At 41.1% G+C, this 20,254-nt stretch overlaps 1 pseudogene; it reads right to left on the bottom strand.

Moving 5' to 3' along the window:
• Window positions 1-15,282, bottom strand: part of LOC122643713 — a 30,707-nt pseudogene extending 15,425 nt beyond the window's left edge.
• Between the last annotated feature and the right edge of the window lie 4,972 nt (window positions 15,283-20,254).

Raw genomic sequence — 20,254 nt, 5'->3', positions numbered from 1 at the left:
AAATTAGTTGTCAGTACACACGGATAGACACAGACACAAGTGCATGCACTGGAAAATAAATGAATAAATAAAAAGTAAACCTGATCATGTTTTGGATTGCTGACTCCAACAGTCCAGCTCTACTTGGTGGATTCAAAAGAAAATCTTCATCACATGCAGTCTCTACTCCTGCTTTTCTAAGAAAGACAGCTCTCTGTATAGTCATCAACCCATCATCTACAACATTTTTAAGAGGTACAGGAGGAGGATGCAAGCCCCAATAACGCTTCCTGGGAACCTGAAATACAAAAGTTCTATTACTTTTATTTTCTTTCATTTGAAAACCTATATATGGATGCTATAAACAGCAACACATTTGTTATGTGAAGAAAATCATACTTATGGTACAGAAACATGCAACTAGTTACAGTGACACACAATTGAATGCACATAAAGAGTATGGATTATAGACACAATAGAGAATGTGCCAACATATGTAACCAGACTTCTTAGAGTGAATATAGTAAAAAAACTCCTCACCCCAGCTTTCTGTTGAGACAAATCCCCTAAGAGAATAGGCTACAGAAGCATAACACCTTGGAATACAATATTCTTATATATTCAAGGACTCCAGCATTTTAAGTGGATCATCGCAACCACAAGGAAATTCCAAGCAAACACGCCCCTCCCCCCTCCCCTTTTTTATCTTTTTACAAAGCTTTAAAAACAATGCATGTGCTTCAGTGATTGGGGAAACTCCTTCAGGCTTCACTGTTGCCAAGTTTTGAAAATGGCAACAAGTTGCTGATTAAGGTTTTTGGTCCATTTCTTGGAGGAGTGAAGGATTACTAAGTAGGCTTTTGGATATAAACAATGCGTAATTTTATTCAGAAACAAAAAAAAAATACGACCCAAGATCCAAATAAATCTAGACAAAAGAGAAGGCTTCTAGACCAACTGTAAGAACATATTAGAATTCCATGAAAACAAGGGAACAGGAGTAGTCTGATTATACATAGGATTCAATTGCATGTTCTATGCTTCACTGTTTGGCGGACTCTCTACAACTGGTATTCCAATATACTTTATGTGCATTCTTTTTGGCACCAGCATCAGTGTCTTAAGAGAAACGGAGAAGACTATTCACAGCTTTCCTTCAGATGGGATGGAGAGAGTTGGCCAGTTGGGGAGAAAAGAAACAAAGTTTTGTCGGTAATATGGAAGTGGATTTGCTAAATTGGGAAGGTTGGTAATAGATCTATGGGGATAGTGAATAAAGCTGTTACTGTTAATTGGTTATGGAGATTTGTGATGGAGTTTGTATCTCCCAGGTGACCTTAAATCATGGGCAAGTATGGGATGGGGACATGGGGTAAGGCTGGGGTTTGCAATTTTAGACAAGTTACAATGTATCATGATAAGAAAAATAATCGACAGTTCGACACTATGGGTCAGGAGGGAATTTTGATTTTGGGAGGGTGAATGGATGGAAGAGGCTAATACTTGCAATATGTTTCCCAGGATATACAATATTGTGATCAACACAAAGGGTCTTCTCATAGCTTCTTTGGAGAAATTGAACAATTGGAAGGTGGATGATTGCTTGAGGCTTCTCCAAAGCAATAACCAAGCTTTTAGAATAGCAAATCATCAAGGATGAAAATCAGCAGATTATCTAATTTAAGGCGTGAAGCAATGTAGGTTGTGTGCACTTCTTTTTGGACTTGTTCAGGCCAGCTTGCGTAGATCCATCTCAAGAAGGATTCAGTCACAGAATTTACTACCAATAGCATTTATATAGGCTCCGTCTGTTTCAAAGTAAAATATTTTCCAGGACTGCTAAAAACCACTACAAAATTGCATAAAGACTAAGGAAGGGGAATATATTTGCTGAAATGCAACATAAAAACTTGGAAGATCCATTTTAAATTTCAGGATGATGCTCAACAACAAATTGGGCTATGCCTCTTTCCTCTCATTATCTTTCATTTCTCTATTTATTTCCCATCTTTCTCTCATCCCTTTCCCCATCTTGCTTTTTTGTTTTTTAAGGGAGGGGGGGTTAAAACTATGTCCATATTTTGTTTTGTTTGGATCCATGTAGCCGACCTCATTAAGTTGGGATAAGGCTGAGTTTGTTGTTGTTGTTGTTGTTGATATACATGTCACCATGGAGCACTCCACCACATCATATGGCGGGGAAGAACCTATTACTTAATATGTGTGATGGACAAACAATTTGGGGCAGCCAAAATAGTGAAGGACTGTCTTTGCAGGACAAAGAGAGTAGAACTCAATCCAACACATCAATCATATCACACAAATGTCTTACTCTTCTTAGCAATTACAATACAAGATATTAACCAGGTTGATATCGAGAAAGGGAAAAGAGAAGTTTTGGCATGAAGGTATGGGAAACAAACTTATTACAAGTTGCCTTACAAAATGAAGCCCACAAGAGGATAAAGGTATCTTTTGGGAAAAAGCATAGAGGGAAAAGAAACTCGAATTAATTTCAAGATCCCATGGTTAGACCATCCCTCTCAACAAATATACTACAGCTAATGATTGCCGGTGATTTGTTGCATTTTGTCGGAAGAACTTGTTGTTTTTCTATGGGCTGTCATTGTTGTCAAGTGTCAACACTGTCAGTTGGAGCTGTGTACAGTGGACAAGTGGCAAGATATGGCTGAGAATGGCAGTAGCAGCATGCATTATGTTCGGAGCTGATTTGGGCAGGCCAAGTGGCAGAATTTGTTGAACATACTGCAAATGGCAGTGTCAAAGTGTTGGTTGTCATTGTTGTCAACACAGTGCATGTGTGCTTGTTGTTGTCAACACAGTGCATGTTGGTGCAGTACAGTCAGCAGAACAGCAACACAGATGTGATTGATCTGGTGCGTCACCCTTATGCCAGACGAATGAACAGGATTGAGGCGTTGGAGGCACGAATAATGTAAGACTAGACCAGAATAGGCCTAATCCCGGGCAGGATCAAAAAGAAAATCTCCAAAGAACAAGAAAGAGAGCAATGGAAACAAAAATCATTTGAGGGAACCAAGAGAACAATGGGAAGTAAGAATAAAGGAAACAAAAGAACAATGGAAACTCAAATGAGGGAACAATTTCCTTGGTTAAAGTAACAAATAAAAAAAATCACAAATTTGTTACCTGTTGAAGCAGCAATAATCTTGATGTAATAATCTTCAAGAAATCAAGGTGACAATCAGTTGAAAGAAATCCCAGCAGCTTGTAGCGCTCTTGAACTCGATTTGAACAAAATTAGGGTTTGGATTCAATAACCAATGGAAGGAGATGGGGAAGGGAATGGGCATCTCGCCCAACCTATCTCAGGATTTTAACAAAGGCTAAAGCCAATATTTCATTAATCAAATCCGTGTACCATGCTGGCCTCCCTTACAAACTTATATAGAAGACTCAAAAATAGACTTAAGACACTAAAAAGGAAAGGCCTAACACTATCCGTGACTAATAAGGTTGTAGTACTCTCGAACTCGATTTGAACAAAATTAGGGTCTAGATTCAATAAGCGATGGAAGGGGATGGGGAAGGGAATGGGCATCTCACCCAACCTATCTCAGGATTTTAACAAAGGCTAAAGCCAATATTTCATTAATCAAATTCGTGTACCATGCTGGCCTCCCTTACAAACTTATATAGAAAACTCAAAATAGACTTAGGCACTAAAAAGGAAAAACCTAACCCTATCCTTAACTAATAAGGTAACCTAAATGACTAAGAAAGTGAAATAATAAAGAAAAAAAACTCAAAATAGGACTCTAACTAAACTAAGGAAGTAAATCTCGTTTTCCTATTTTCTACCCATATTTTAGGCCCATTAAATTGGTCAATTACAAAATAAACCCATGGGATCAAAAGCCCAACACATATATACCCCAACCCAAAGCTTATTTTCAATAAAATAAGCCCTCTAAGTGACTTATTTACATCAGTGAGATTACGCGGTGGTGAAGATTCTCCTGCTCACGATGTGATTAATCTGGTGCATTGTGGACAATACGCTACGAAGCACAGTGATTGGCGTTCAATTCAATATATGCACATGCAGGGTTAAGTCGTGTCGTGATTCCTTTTCTGCCTATCCTGTTGGCTGCATAAAGATTCAAATCTGCGCTGCATTTCACGGTAGTTAAAGGCCGCAAATTACGATTGATGTTGTGCGACACGAGTTCACCGTACGACCAAGCAAGATTCCGAATGATAAGCTCGTGTTTCACCCGCACTTTTGTTCGTTCCGCTGCGCGATCGCATCAGATCCAATGGTCACTAACGCACACGCATTTTGGCTCGTCGATCTGACATCCCAGGTTCTTGCCGCCTTAGTCCCCATAGTCCCTATGGATCATGTGGTTCCTAAATTCCAATCTAAGGAATCACAGTCACCCTCCCTTGATCTAATCATGTAATCCAACTTCAATTGAGCATATCTTGCTCATTTTAAGTCCAAATTGCCCCCAGAATATGAATAAGCCCTTGGTGGGTGATTTTAGTAATCTAAAGCCCTAAGAAATTAAGAAGAAGTGAGAGAGGGAGAGGTGGAGTTATTGAAGGGGCATTAACTCATCTACAACTACCATTCCAAGGTGCATTGAAGCTCCATTGAAGAGGTTTGAATGGTTGGTAAACAACATTGAAGTCTTTTGATGAGTTAGAGAGCATTGAAGAGAAGGAAGAAGGGTCCCACTTGCAAGTCACACCTGAAGATTCAAGTTCTCCCTCATTGAGGGGTTGTTGAAGATTCCAGTGAACATTGAATTTTGAAGCACTGTTGGTGACAAGAGGTTCCACCGGGTACCAAGATTCGACATATATGCGAGGGTTGTAAGGGTCTTTACCACTTAACCCTGTCATTTGTTGTCACACCCCTATCCCGACAAGGGATAAAATACAATATCAGGGTGTGATTGGGGTGACACGCGTCATCCCACCTCACCGCCAGGATCTCGATGCAGTGGCCAACTCACGATCGTAAACCAATATTATAATACAATAATATCGAGTGCGAAAGATAAAGGAATATTACATTTCCAACGATCATAAAATAAGCGGAGCGTTCTACGATGAATTACCTCATGTTCACACGGCTAAGTGATACATAAATAGTTTGGATGGATATCCCGAATGACCATAGCATAACTACCCCAAAACAAGTATAATAATAAATATTTATACAAGGCACGTGGCCCCAAAAAAAAAAGAAGGAACAAGTCCCAAGTATCAATACAGACCGTAGAGGCAATCATCACGGGCAACCATCGCCATGATCCTCGATCGCGGTCTCTGGCTCCACAAAATCATCTCGCATCAAAATCTAAAAAGAATGTGTACACGGGGTTAGCTCCACCGAGCTAGTGAGAGAGAAAAGGGGATGCACAATCACACAATCACAAATAGTCCAGGCGCATGCTATTATTAATTCATTTACCACCTAACACACAATGCTAAGTCAATGGGTATATGCTCTATGCATAACTCGGGAAGACATTGTGGATCCTTCCATTCTCACCACAACGCAACCTCAATTATTACTATGGAGCCCGCGCCGTCGTAGTCATCCACCCGCAGGCGCACCCGATAACCATTACTACCCTGGCCTGGCCTCTCTAACTCTCCACGAGCGGGTGCTGCGGCTGCAACACCTAAACCCTGTTGGTAAGGGTCGTAGCATAGGAATCGAGCCATTTACCACCTAACACACAATGCTAAGTCAATGGGTATATGCTCGCAATAACTCGGGAAGACATTGTGGATCCTTCCATTCTCACCACAACGCAACCTCAATTATTACTATGGAGCCCGCGCCGTCGTAGTCATCACCACCCGCAGGCGCACCCCGATAACCATTACTACCCCCGGCCTGGCCTCTCTAACTCTCCACAGCGTGAGTGCTCGCTACCCAACACCTAAACCCCTGTTGGTAAGGGTCGTGCATAGGGAATCGAGCCTAACCACGATATACTACATGAATCCTATCGTGTTGAGAGGTACATCCGGGTGTGTCAACGCCCCATTCCATCTAACACCCGGTACCAAAGACAACACGGCGCATACAGCAAAGAATGAGATGCAATATACAATTCCATCGTATCGGGGGGTTCCGTGCCAGTACAGATTCCAAGACCGTAACCCAACACAAATTCATATCATCCAAATCATCATCATCGAATAAGAATAAATGCAAATATGCAATCATGCTTGAATGATAATGTCACAATATAATTCATAAATGCATGAATAAGCAATAGTAAACAAGCTCAAATACCACCCAAACCCACTCACCAATTACTTCAAATGGAGTTTGTATAAGCGCAACGATTCCTCGGCTCAAAATCACCCCATGCACATATGTTGGCGCTATGGAAGTGAATAAGAGCAAGAGAGCGTAGGGGAGGCCTCATGAGAAACCCCACCGTTTACATAAGTTATAAGCCTTAAAACTGCATCGGAGGCAACGTCGGACTCGCAGGCTCTGCCTCCGACCTCGCTCCTCCGACCTTCCCGCAGCTCGGGACACATCGGAGGCAAACATCGGACTCACGCAGCTTGCCTCCGATGCAACCTAAGTGTGATTTCAAGGTCTTTAAAAGCCCGGGGTTGTCCCATTTGGTTCCTCTAAGCCTCGAGGGACTAGGGAGGGGTGTCTGGAGTCTATTTCGTCTTAGAACACCCAACATTCAAAGATTTAAGGGGGTTTAAAGGATCAAAAGCTCAAAAATCCAGATTTGGGGTTTTCTTTGGTGGTTGAAGCTTTAGAATCAAATAGATTCAGCAAGAGGTCAAAATAGAGGTCTTTATAGGATTGTAATGAAAATAGGAAAGCATCCTACGAGGGAAACTACACATGACTCGAGCTAACCCTTTGGGTTTCAAAAGAAATTCCCATCTTGGGGCTGCAACCAACGAACCACCCAAGCTCAAACGAGCGAGGGGGAAGAGAGAAAAATGGGGGAAAAGGGCACTGGCTTACCCGGTTTGAGGTACACACGAGGTGCCCTCTTTAAAGCTCCAAACCCAGAGCCTTTCCTTCTTCTTCTTCCCTTCCTTCTCCTCCTTCTCCTCCTCTCTTCAAAGCTCTCCTCTCCTTTCACGATTAGGTTAGGAAAGAGAAAGAAAAAAGAAAGACTAAGGAATAGTCTTACCCCTCTCTCTCATATAGACTTCACATTTATTGGCCTATTTGGATAAGGCCTCATAAGTGTAACCTAGGGTCTATTTGGGTAGGGTCAAACATGGCGGGCACCAATAGCACCTTAGCCAGCGGGTCTCACCCACAAGGGTCCTTGTTAGCACATTGGATGCGGGGTCGGAGGCAGCAAGAACCTTGCCTCCGATGCGAGTAGGAAGGTGGTTCCCACCATAAGAGGTCGTGGCCTTTGGACCACACTTCGAGGGCTTTGAGAGGGCGTAAGCACACAACAAAATTTGGTCAACTACTTACCCCCGACACGTCAAGGTGCAACCTCCGTGGTCCCGACTAGTTTCCAGACAGAACCTCGTACTATGGTCAATATAGTGGGTTTGACCACCAGAGAACAACTCACCGGCATACGTGGCAGTGATAACTACACGTCACGGGGAAGAATTAATAATTAATTATACTCCTGGGGTGCGGGTATAACATTTGTATTCTTGTGTCCATTTGAATAGCTAGCATGTGTATTGATGATTGCGCAGGCTATATGTGCATGAACTTTAGGGCAAAATTATAAGCCCAATTTGTTATCTATAGTTGGGGTATTCAGTGGGTGCTGAACACGGGGGTTGTAGCTCCCTGGTAGTTGTAGCTCCCTAAATTTTGGCATTGTAGCGCCCTCCTAGTTTGATGCTGGGTAAATAGGGGTTGTAGCTCCTTATTAGTTGTAGCTGATAAAAATTAGTGTTAAGCAAATATGAAGCCCTTAGAGGCATCGCTTTGTGGATGTAGGCAAATTACCCAACCAAGTATATTTGGTGTTCTGGCTGGGCCTATGTATGTATTGAAGTGCCTTGCTTGTAGGATGGGTGTGCACTACCTGGTATACCTAGCCACCTAGTGGTTGCAGTGCGGGTGTGCACACGACTGTGTCTGATTATTGTCAGTGGTATTGAGCAGCATAGCAGGGCCAGCAATTTAAAAGAAAAGAATTTGAAATCACTGATTCAACCCCCCCCCCTCCAGTGACAGCCATTGTCCAACACTTGTGTTAGAAGCATGTCCTCAAACAAAAATATGGGTCATGGTTGATAAAAGTCAATTATATGTCGTGAATGGAACCTTATAGATGGCTTGACTTTATATTTTGAAAATGGAAACTTATATAGAGTTTCTTTTTGGTCAAAAGATACGGACCAGCACAAAACATATGGATAGAAACAATAAAGGAACTCGGTAAATAACAGAAATACCAGCAGTGACCAGCGGTTTGGATCTCTCATTATAAAAGGAAATACTTGAGATGGCTCCATTGTTTCGGACTGCAAGAAATGATTTACAGCTTCCTCAAAATGCAAGTCAAAAAGCAAGAGAAACCCCACTTGAGCATGCACAAAAGAAAGCATTTCCTTTGTCATTTCTCCCTCACACTCAAGTTCTTCCACCAAAGAGATGGCTTCTTTAAAATTCTTCTTCCTCAGCAAGTCTTTAATTTGTTCTTCAGGAGATACCTTCTTAAAGCAAATGGCCTGTAGAAGTGACGATGAAGTTATGGTAAAAACATGAGTAAAATGAGAAAAGTATATCATTACAACTTATTTGGAACTACTATTAAGCCAGAAAAAATACACATTTGAAACTTTTTTGAGCAGCTAAAGATTCAGATATTACTGTTGATAAGGACAAGAATCAAGATGGGAAGGAAAAAAGCCTTCATTATAGGAATCTTCTAACTATAGTATCATTGCAACTCTACAACATTATTTCAAGTTCTCTGAAATTCCTAATGGCAGCTATTGTTGCAGCTACTTTCACAAACACACATTGCATCTCCAACTTTGAACCATTTAATGCACCCATTGATTCCAACATTAAACCATTTCATAAACCAAGGTTGGCCTTTTCTTCTCAAGAAAAGTTGCCACCTAAAATACTTCTTAACCATTTCTTTTGCTATCCCGAAGGGTACAGCAGTCACCACACAAGCGTCCACTGGGCTAGCTCTTCAGATTTATTTGCTAAATAGCAAGTACAAGCTAATTGCATTTGTTAAGGCTGGTTTTTCATTAGTTAGAAAAAATAGGCTCACAATCATCAACAATTACAAACCAATTCATAAGAAAAGTTCTGAAATTTTCACCAAAACTGGCCACATAATGGTTGTCCAGCCCTCTGAGAATTTAACAGCTCTTCATAATATCAGGCTGGGAGATAGAACATTGGCAGCCCATAAACCAATCTCCCAACTGCTGAGACCTAAATTAATGACCATGTCAAAATTCATTGCCACTATGGCCATAGTCACAAAAATTTGTAGAGTTTTTCAAAAGTCAAAACGTTTCTAGGAAATGGATTTGGGAATAAGAATCCAGTCAAAATACTTCAATGAAACCTTTGCAGACACTTAAGAACAGTATACTATGCCTTATATGAGTCAACATTACAGACAAAAAGCACATGTGTCCAAAATCTCTAGACATTAGAACTTAGAAGTTACTCTCACAACTTCTCCAGTTCAGCTTAGCATACGTGATACATGTCACATGTAGATATGAAGTAATGGACCTAAATGCAAATGCCAACTTTGAGTTTGTCAAGGTTTTATGCAGGAATAATGTGATGGTGATGCAGTACAAGGCCAGCACAGGAGGATAAAGAATCAAAAGGGCCAGCCAAATCAGTCCCCTATTTAGGCCCAACGACATAAGTTATAACCAGCCCACATAGGCCATTGACTTAAGTTATAGTCAGGCCCATACGTTAGTAATACTTAAGCCCATCTTCAAGCCCTATTCTACCCCATATGACCAGGCTGACCAGCAGCTTTGGAGGAGATATTGTGGCAGATTTTGTGGGCCCATGTTGCTGCCACATATGAATGATATCTATTTAGTTACTATTCTGTCATAATTTCTATTTTCTTGTACTAATCTTAGTTGCTAAGCCATTAGCAACATAGGAATTTCTATTTTGATGTTATGGCAACTACATCGTACAGGAAGTTTCTATTTTTAAGTTGTAAGCCACTTAGAAGCAATCACTTTCTATTTTGTAACCCATGCTTCTTATTTTATAAATACAAGAGGAGGGCTACTACAGCCCATGATTTTGGCACTCAACTATTGTCTCTCTTCAATGGAGCAACAGTTTTGTGGTGATTAAAATGCAACCAAGGTGGTGAAACTTTGGAATAGTGGGTGGTGAAGCCTTACCTAGGCTTGGTGGTGATACCAAGTCATATTCCCCTTTCCTTCTCTTATATTCTTCTTTTCTTTTTCTTCTTCTACTTCACTGTTCTATCAGTTCCAGCAATCTTTTCTCTTCCAACCGTGGCTATCATTATGTATATTCTAATCCTTTTTATGTCTTATTCTTATATCTTATTGTGTTTGAATGTTAATCACTTTCCTGCAGGTTTTCTACCCAGTTTTCCATCCTACGGTTTTTGTTCTCTTTATTTTTGGTTGTCGTTTTGTCATATTGTTTTAACACATTTAACCATCGGTTGGGCTCCATATTTTGTTAAGTTCTTCACCCCTATTAGGGCTTCCTTTGAACAGAATTTGGAGTTCATCAGAATTCCAGATCTTGAATTACAGCTTCTCCCCTATACTTACCCCATTTCTGTTTTTCTATGGTTACTAATTCCTATCCTTGTTAGTTTCTAATATCTAACCATTGGATCAACCCCATTTTTGGAGCATATGTTCATAATGGTCTCGTCTCTATTCGACCTGATTTCCAGTCACATCCAAGAAGGTGACTGATGTAGATCCCATGACTGACCAGAAGAAGAACCAGGGCCCATTGATTATTGAGTCTGTCTTCTCTCGTTGCTCTTCCATCTTCAAACTTCAACGACTTCCATGGTAGCATCTGTTGGAGGTGGAGGGCGATGGGAACCAAATGTGACTTTAAATGTTTGTTTCACGCTCCCTTCAAGTGTAAGTGTCTTTTGGTGGTAATCTTGTGGAAGGGAGAGCTTGTTGCGCATATGTTCTAGTAGATACCTATTCTTCAACTCGTACTTCATCTCTTCCCAAGTCCTAGGTTCATGTCCTCTAGCTCTGAGTCTCTCTTCATGGAGTTTCCACCATTGTCTAGTACGACCAGTCAATCGGGAGTGAACAAACTTAAGCTTCCGCTCCTCTGTTGGGCTGTACCAGTCAAAATATTCCTCTAGAGAATCCAACCAATCAAAGAGAAGACTAGATTCCTCTGTCCAGCAAAGGAAGGATCTTCTGACCTCATCTTCCTTGTATTAACATCAACCCAGCAAGGAGGTGATAGGCTCTGATACCAAAAAAGTAGAAGGGGTTCAATTAAGAAACACTCTACAGTAGAATAGATGATAGGTTGCAGCAGAACATCAAATTAGAAACAAAATCAGAATTAGTAACTTAGAAAATAGGAACCAAACCAGCCATTCGAAAGGGATCAAACTCAAGTCGATTGGTGCTTGTACAGAGTAGAAGCACAGCTGAAAGTCTCACTTGATTCTGATGATTGAATTGGAAGATATGGCAGCAACACCAAAATAGAAGGTTAAGGGTTATCTCACAAACCAGCACTTTGTTTGAGCTTCAATGAGGATCGAGTGGAGGCCTTGTGGAGTAGGTGATCTGCAGCAAGTTTGGTGTAATTTTGATGGACAGAAGTAAAGTTATGAAGGGGGAATGAAATAGAAGGTTTGTGAATATGGAAGATTCTAGCCAATGGAATGGAGTAGAAGTTGGGATCGAATGGAGGGGGTGATGGAGTGAGGTGATGCTTCAAAACTCTGCAGGTTTTGATGAAGGAATATGGAGATATCCCAGTCTGATGTTGCAGCAGAGAGACAACTCGCAGGAGCAGCAGAGGTCTTAAATGGATGGGTACAGCAGCAGCAGCAACAGACTTGAAGTGTTTGGGAATTGATTGCAGCCTTCGAAGGATTCTTCACAGCACTTGTATTGATCAACAGAGAAACAGCAGCACAAAGGAACGATTGCAATAGAAGAGAAGGGGGGTAGGGGAATGGCTTTCTCAGCCTGGGTCTCTCACCCACAGCTATCCCAGCTGTTGAACAGGGGCTTTACTCCCATAATCGAGTGCAAGAATGCCTCAAAATTTCATTCATTAATTCTCTCTAACTATTACAATAAGGGGCTGCCTATTTAATGAAGTAGGCTAGCTTACAAAATTAGAAACTTTAAAAAAAAATAGCAACTTGACAAACTTAGCAACTAATGGAAATTAGACACTTAATAAAAATAGAAACTACTAAAGGCTTTATAACTCAGCCTTCTAAATATGCAAAGATAACCAAATTAGAAACTGATATAAATTAGAAACTACCTAATAAAAACTGAAAATAGAAACTAAACTATGGCAGCATTAGGATAGAAGCTTTCTCCACTTGATGGGCCCACAAGATCTTCTAAAAAGCATCCCCACACAAGGCAAATATGGGCTGTGACACTGTTCATGTGAACAGTATTTTGACCTCTTTTTCTTGGCTCTTCTAGAAGACCTGCTGGGCTAGCTCGATCTGGTCCAGTTCTGGTCCATCTGGAGCTGTTTCGATGGGCCTTGGTTCTTCTTCTTTTGGTCAGTCATGGGATCTACATCAGGGACATAGAGGATGATGTGTCATAGAGAATTAAAGTGGGATGGATGACATGGAGAGGTGCGTTCGGAGTGTTGTGTGACCGAAGTGTTCCTTTAAAGCTTAAAGGAAAGTTCTATAGGACTGTTGTACGAACGGCCATGATGTATGGGGCAGAATGTTGGGCAGTTAAGAAGTGTCATATTAATAAGCTTTGTGTAGCAGAGATGAGGCCGTTAAGATGGATGTGCGGAAAAACTAGGAAGGATAAAGTAAGGAATGATCTTATCAGAGCTGAGTTGGGAGTTGCCCCGATCAATGACAAGCTTCAAGAGAGTTATTTGAGGTGGTATGGGCATGTCCAATAGAGGCCTATGAACGCCCCAATAAGGAGAAGTGATATGATTCCGATTGAAGGAGCTAAAAGAACTAGGGCCAGACCTAAAATGACCATAGGAGAAGTTGTGAGGAAGGACACGCATAGTCTAGGTCTTGTACCAAGCATGACCTCAAATAGAGCCTATTGGAGGGCAAAGATCCATCATCCATGTAGCAAACCCCATTTAGTTGAGATTCTTCTAACTTGTTGGGTTGTGCCTCTTTCCTCTTACTTTCATCTTTCATCTTTCCTTTTCTTTTTCCCTATATTTTCCATCTTTTCATTTGTCATTTCCATTTTTCATTTCTCATCTCATTCCCCCCTTTCTTGTCTTGACCCCATTTTCCCCCTACTTTGGTTTTGTTGGATCCATGTAGTCGACCACATTAAGTTGGGATAAGGCTGAGTTTGTTGTTGTCCTCCTTCTTCTAATATAAGATCACTGTGATTCTGTCCTGTGGGTTATTGTCCATAAATCTATCCTACAGGTTATTGGACTTCACCAGATGGTTTAGGCTAAGAAGTACAGAACATATAGTACATATTATCTCAATGTTATAGAATTTCAAACCTCAGTTTCCTCTATAGTATAAGAATCAGGCCAATGATGCTAACTGATTCAAATTAAAGATACGTTAACAATTTTAAAGCTTTTTAAGTCTTGGACACATTTAGACTATTTTAAAACATGGTTTTTAGAGTTTGAATTGTATTAGACTTGCAGGCACACGGGACCTGGCAATCCAGATAGTCACCAGCCAAGAGTTCATCAAACACTTGTCCATACTGAAGTTGAATTCAGATTGTTTTTCCTTCGCATTGAAATTGAAATTTATTTCATCAGGATATATGAACAGGTATGAAATACCTACCTTAGAAGGTGTTGCAAAAACAAAAAACTCCCCAGTCCCACTCTCTTCATTTGCCACAATGCATGGACCAACCCCTTCCACAGAAAAATGAAATGATTGACTGCATAGGCCTGTTTTCTTGTGGTACAAATCCATCATTGCATCCTTTACAACTATCACATAATAAGACATCTCCCCCACAGAATCTGGAACACATCGGAAGATCAAACTCCCACCAACTGGCTGCCCAAAAGCATTAACAATGATACCGACATTGTCAACAAACAAAAGCACATTATGGTCTTTAACCAGAGGTTTCAAGCACGGAGGGCTGGATGTATCTGGAAGTGAAAATAATGGTGCACTTTGCCCCGAAATGCAGGAGAACACTGTGTATCCATTAACAGTGCCGACAATTATTGAATCATCAAGCCACACCATAATCTTAATCCCCTCAACACCCTGAATTTCTTTTAGAACTATGAATATCCCCCCAGCATCAGCATCACGGTCAATTCTACCCGTTCTACCAGGTAAGAGGAGCTCTATCAAAATCAATCTTTTACCCACTGCAACTGCAACGACACAGTTACCATCTCTAAGCGGCTCGAAATCCCTTGACTTCATACCATTTGCCCTAGTCCCTCCCCCTAACTTCTGAAGAAACCTCTGTCCAGGGCTAGATAATTCAGACCGGGGAACGCCATCCCCAAGCAGATCTGAACTGGTTGAGTTGTTGCCACGCAGTCTCCTGGCAACAACAGCTGCTCCCCTAGGAAAATTCAATCTCCGAACGGGCTGCAATAGATGCAAATCCAGCAAAAATAGAAATTCATCGGAAAGCACCAGAATTTTCCCAATTTCGCCAAATACATTCACCGAATCCACTGAGCAGTCACTGACCGACAAAGATCTCAAGAAAGTGAGTTTCTTGGAGGACGACGCTTCAGAACCAGTTTGATTTTCCTTTTTAACCTCGCTACTGCTAACAGTCACAGAATCCGAATCCAGAGCAACAACAGAAGAGGGATCGAGTGTGAGTAAGATGATCTTCCCGCCTTGTGTACCAATATATATCAGGGTTTGAGAATTGGATATCGTTGAAACTGCAACAGATCGAAAAGAACCACGGAGGGACGGCGGTAGAGCTGAAGTCTTAGGCAGCTCGAACTCTGCAACTGCTTCCAGAACCGTGCGAGCCTTGGGCTCAAACTTTGACATTGAAGATGAGAAAATCGTTCTCGAAGAAGAGCTTGAGGATACCTCTCCTAATCATCTAGACAACAAGAAAGGAAGGGGATTCTCCAAGCTCATGTCGATGAGTTCTTCATCTTTGAGCCTTGAATTACAGGTAACCTTGAAAAATGAAAATTGGTTACAGACAAGAATGAAAGCACGAATTGTTGCACCCCCGGATGAACCGGATCGGATCGGTTCGGTTCGGTTTTGTGGACTACTCACAGACGTCACCGGTTTCTTCACTTCAAGGTTTAGGCTGTGTTTGGAAGGAATGGAAGCCAAGAAAAAAAAATTAATTTGAAAAGACAAATACACACATAAATCAATCATTGTATCATCATGATTTTTATCTTTTTTTTATTTTTCTTTCTTGGCTACCATAGCATTAGGGTTTATGTCGTTGTTCATGTAAAAGCTCTATATCAGCTACCATCTATATTTTAATCTCCACCCATGAGATAAGAAATAATAACAAGATAAGTATGTTTTAATTTATTTATTTTTTTTGATAGAATTAAGTATATTTAAATTTGTTTTACATTCACTAATTTTAATTTTGAAGAGATTACTTAATCTACAAAACTACTTGTTACTCATGTGGCCTAAGAAGAAAACAAAATTGAATTTCCTAAAATACCCCAACATCACTTCTCGTGTATAACTACTGAGCTCATAGAGTCATAATCATGCTAATATTGAATTTTGGAATCTAAAAGAAACGGGAAATGGCTTTATACTGCAATGGGGGGAAAGAAGCAGGAAAGCACACACAGCTTTCTCTACTTGGGTGATAAAAAGTACAATAAATGCCAATGATCTCAGATTTACTCCCGCCATGTAGAAGAAGGAGACGATCGAACAGTGATTCGGTGTCTGGATCCGACTCCTCTACTTCTGCAGTTCCGCCTGCCTGGTACTGCCGTGTGCCCCCTCACACACAAGCAAGGTGGAAAGTACCGCCTTATCTCCGCTCAGGCAAGGCGTTTGGGCAGGGGTAAGGTGGTACATTCCTCCTTGTTTGGGTGTGGGGCACACACGACAGTAGGGGCAAGCGGAAGTAGAGGAATCGATTTGTTCGGTGTCTAGGAGGAAACTTCTCGAATGAGGTCACACGTGTTAGCAAGGTGGAAAGTACCGCCTTATCTCCGCACAGGTAAGGTGTTTGGGCAGGGGTAAGGTGGTACATTCCGCCTTGTTTGTGTGTGGGGCGCACACGACAGTAGGGGCAAGCGGAAGTAGAGGAATCGATTTGTTCAGTGTTTAGTAGGAAACTTCTCGAATGAGGTCACACGTGTTAGCAATAGGAAAAAGAACTCAACCTCGTGGCACTGCTTTAACACATTAATGCAAGCCTAAAAGACTTAGGCAACTTAAAAGATAGGGGTGTTGTTCTCTGTGCCGCAGCGCAAGCTGCGCCCAGGCACATGGGGATGGGCGCAATGACCACTCTACCCCCTGCAAAGGCTGACCATGTGTCTAGGCGCAACCTGTGCTATGGCACAGAGAACATTCTCCCTAAAAGATATTTCACAAGATAATGGAAACGCCTTCATTCCCATTACCTTGTTTAAGGTCACAATATCATATTCGGAATCAGATATGGATTGGCGTATTGGCTGGTGGGTGTGAACAAAAGCCAGATTTAAACAAAATGAGCTTGAAACAACATTGTGAGGATGGCAAAAACAAAACAAAGTAGATATTCTGATACAAATAAAATTCTGGTAAATCAAAAAGTTCAGTGATCAGGCATCATTATAGTTCAAATAAGTAGGGGAGTTAATAAAACAAAATAGAAAAGTAAACAACATGGATGGAAGGAATTCGGAAATTTATTCACAACTTGGGTGATAAAAACGTGCCACTTGTCAATAAAAAATTATAAAGTCATCAATACTCCGATAAACTTATAAGGAATGGGAAAAAAAATTACAGTAATAAGAAACATATCTCTAGAGATTTTATATTGGTGTAACGTACCGTTGTCGGTTATGACCAACCTCAAAGCACCAACTATAGTGAGTGGTACATCGATCTAGAGACCTTTTGGGACTCTATACGTTTCTTGTAGGGTTTGTCGGGAGGTTTCTTGTAGGGTTTGTCGGGAGGTTGTTTAGTACGAGGTGGGTTAATATTCTCCTCCCTAACTTGGCTCGTATGAAAATCACATTTGTCATTACCTTGACTAACCAATTCTAGCTTGTATCAGGGTCAATCTCTTGTGTTCATTGGATTAATTCCTTAACTATATATGATCTTATATGCGGAAGTCTTGTGGTGATCACCAACAAAAATATACACGTCCAGTCTGAAGGTCCTAATAGAAGCACAAGCATGTACAAATACTATCAAACTTGTGCTCCATGCTTTGCATGAGCACATCCAACAACCAAGGCCAACAGGCCGAACTTCAAGCTAGCAACACTTCACCCGATAGAAAAAGCTAAGAACTTATGAGAAGCGGTTATCGGCTCCTTCAACCTCTTTGCAATCCTAGGGCCTACAACATCTTTCCGTTTGTAGCATGGAGTCCTCCTATCATTCATGAGGTTTATTGTTTGCAACCGGGTTGTGTCAATAAGGTGACATATAGGCAACTCACGGGTATCCTTTATCCATGTATTATAAGTTTCAGCCAAATTTGAATTTAGCTTATCATGTTGATCTCCTTTAAATAAAGCAATTACCCAATTTTTCAATTGTGTTGGGATCACCTACTCATGAGCTAAACAATTTATCTTACGCATGATCGGAAAATTAACGCCCCCAGTACTGGGGGCGGTGCTGTGCGCATTGTACGGCGCAACACCGCTCATGTGTGCACAGTGGGCCCCACCGTGCACACGTGGGCGGTGCTGCGCCGCACAATGCACACAGCACCCCCCCAGTACTGGGGGCGATAAGGACCCCACATGATCTCCATATTTTCTCATAATTGTGCATCATGCGAGTTATCCTTCAAGTGGCATAGTTAATATGCATGGGGACAACTAGAAAAGATGTGTTGTAGGCTTTGTACAATACCAGTTTGGGGTTCGGATATGAAAACCGGCTCCTCTAACCTCGTATTGCAATGCATGTCTCAATTGCGTTAAATCGTTTCCCAGTTATCAATTGATTTAGACAAGATAATACCAAATACAACTAGTTGCATACCATCATCTACATCATATGTAGAAGGAGCAAGCACTGCACATTTATATTTCGAAGTGACGAACGTCCCCATGCAAGTGCACTAACTGTTAAGATAAAACAATACACTTACCTACCTCATAAACAAAGGAAGTGAAATCTCCACCAATGGTTTGAATTGGGAGCAACTCTGCAAACTCAATATACAAATAGAACAATTTATGTTCTTCGTTTATAAGAGTAGGTTGCAAGTCACAGTGTCCGATTAGCTAAACAAGGTGACTGGTTTTATGTTTTTTTTTTTTTTTTTGGTTTCTTGTCAATGATACATCCAAGATTCATCGGACCAATCAGCGGCTGCCACGTGTCACCGAACGATCCGCTCCAGAATCAAGGAGAACCAACCGAGGGTCCCACCCAGGCCCGGCCTCTCACTCAAGCGCGGCCTGCACCCAAGTGCGGTCTCTCACCCAGGCGCGGCCTCTCACCCAGGCACGGCCTACGCCCAGGCGCGGCATCGTTAACGCAGACGCGGACATCAGGGCCACTCGTACACAATCGTGTCACTACAGACTCATGTCACCACCAGGACTCTAGGCCACCGCTTAGAAGTCACGTCACCCAGACGGATTCAAGCACCAATGACGTTATCGCCACACGCGGGTATCTATTCACCAAGGATCTTGATACCACCAGGACACTCCCTCCCGCAGGGAGATGGCCAATCAGGATAGAGCCCTGTTACCTAGGGTCTCTATCCACTCAACGGCACAATTGCCATCAAACTGGGACTCTCCACACCGCCATACACTACTATAAAAGGCAAGGTACACAACCCCATTGGGGGACATCTGAACTCATATTGAATAATCACTATTCATCTATTTGCTCAAGAGATCTAACTTTTGCATCGAAGAGTCCCAGGCCAGAACCACACCGGTTCTCTCTATTGACCCCTTGGTCCACTTGCAGGTGACAGCACTCGCAGGACCGCTCGACGATTTCTTGACGCAACAGTCAATTATTTCTATTTTATAATAAGTTTGAAAAACACCAAAATAGGTTGGTGACTAATATGACATTGGGTTTCCAACAAAGTTGATCTTTTGCAATTTAATTAATTCCTATTGCTTGATAATGAAATATTAACTGTTCTCCATTTTGATCCTTGCATAATAGACATATATATACTTCATAATTATATCATGAAACTAAAATGATTATATATTGTTGTACTAGACTCAAAATTGGAAATGTTCCTACATGTATAACATTGTTACTAAAACAAGCATAAAAATAAAATTCAACCTGATTGATCCTATTATTACTGATAATGTATATTTGGTGTGTAATATTACGGGTGTCAAAACAAAACCAAAACCATTTACCGAAATCGAATCGAACCGTTTAAATCAAAACGTGAAACCATTTAATAGCTGGTTCGGTTATGATTTCAAAATTGAGGCCGTTTAGTTAAACGGTTTGAATCGAACCGAACCGTTTAACCGAATAAACCATTTTAACACTCTTAAATGTACATAAATGTGTCAAAAGTAAATAGAAAACGTTTACCGAACCGAACTATTTAGAACTGAAACCGTAAAACCGTTTAATAAATGATTCGATTATGGTTTCAAAGTTGAATTGATATCGTTTAGTTAAATGGGTTAAACCGAACTGATTACACCGAAATCGAACCGATTAACACCCAGCAATATAATGTCCCCATATCCAAGAGCAATTCTTGCCTTACCATCATAGTCCAGGGTAATAGCATCCTTACTTTGAATTACTTATTGATTTTGGAGTCCATATATTACCATTAATGATGAAGCTGGATTAGCATAGATTTACCTACTTCAAAAGTTGCAATTTGGAAAGAAAGAATAACATGATAAACTATATATAAATAA

This window comes from Telopea speciosissima, chromosome 10, assembly GCF_018873765.1.
Source record: "Telopea speciosissima isolate NSW1024214 ecotype Mountain lineage chromosome 10, Tspe_v1, whole genome shotgun sequence".
Classification (NCBI taxonomy): Eukaryota; Viridiplantae; Streptophyta; class Magnoliopsida; order Proteales; family Proteaceae; genus Telopea; species Telopea speciosissima.
Note: the sequence above shows the minus strand (reverse complement) of the source record. Positions and strands in the feature narration are given on the sequence as shown.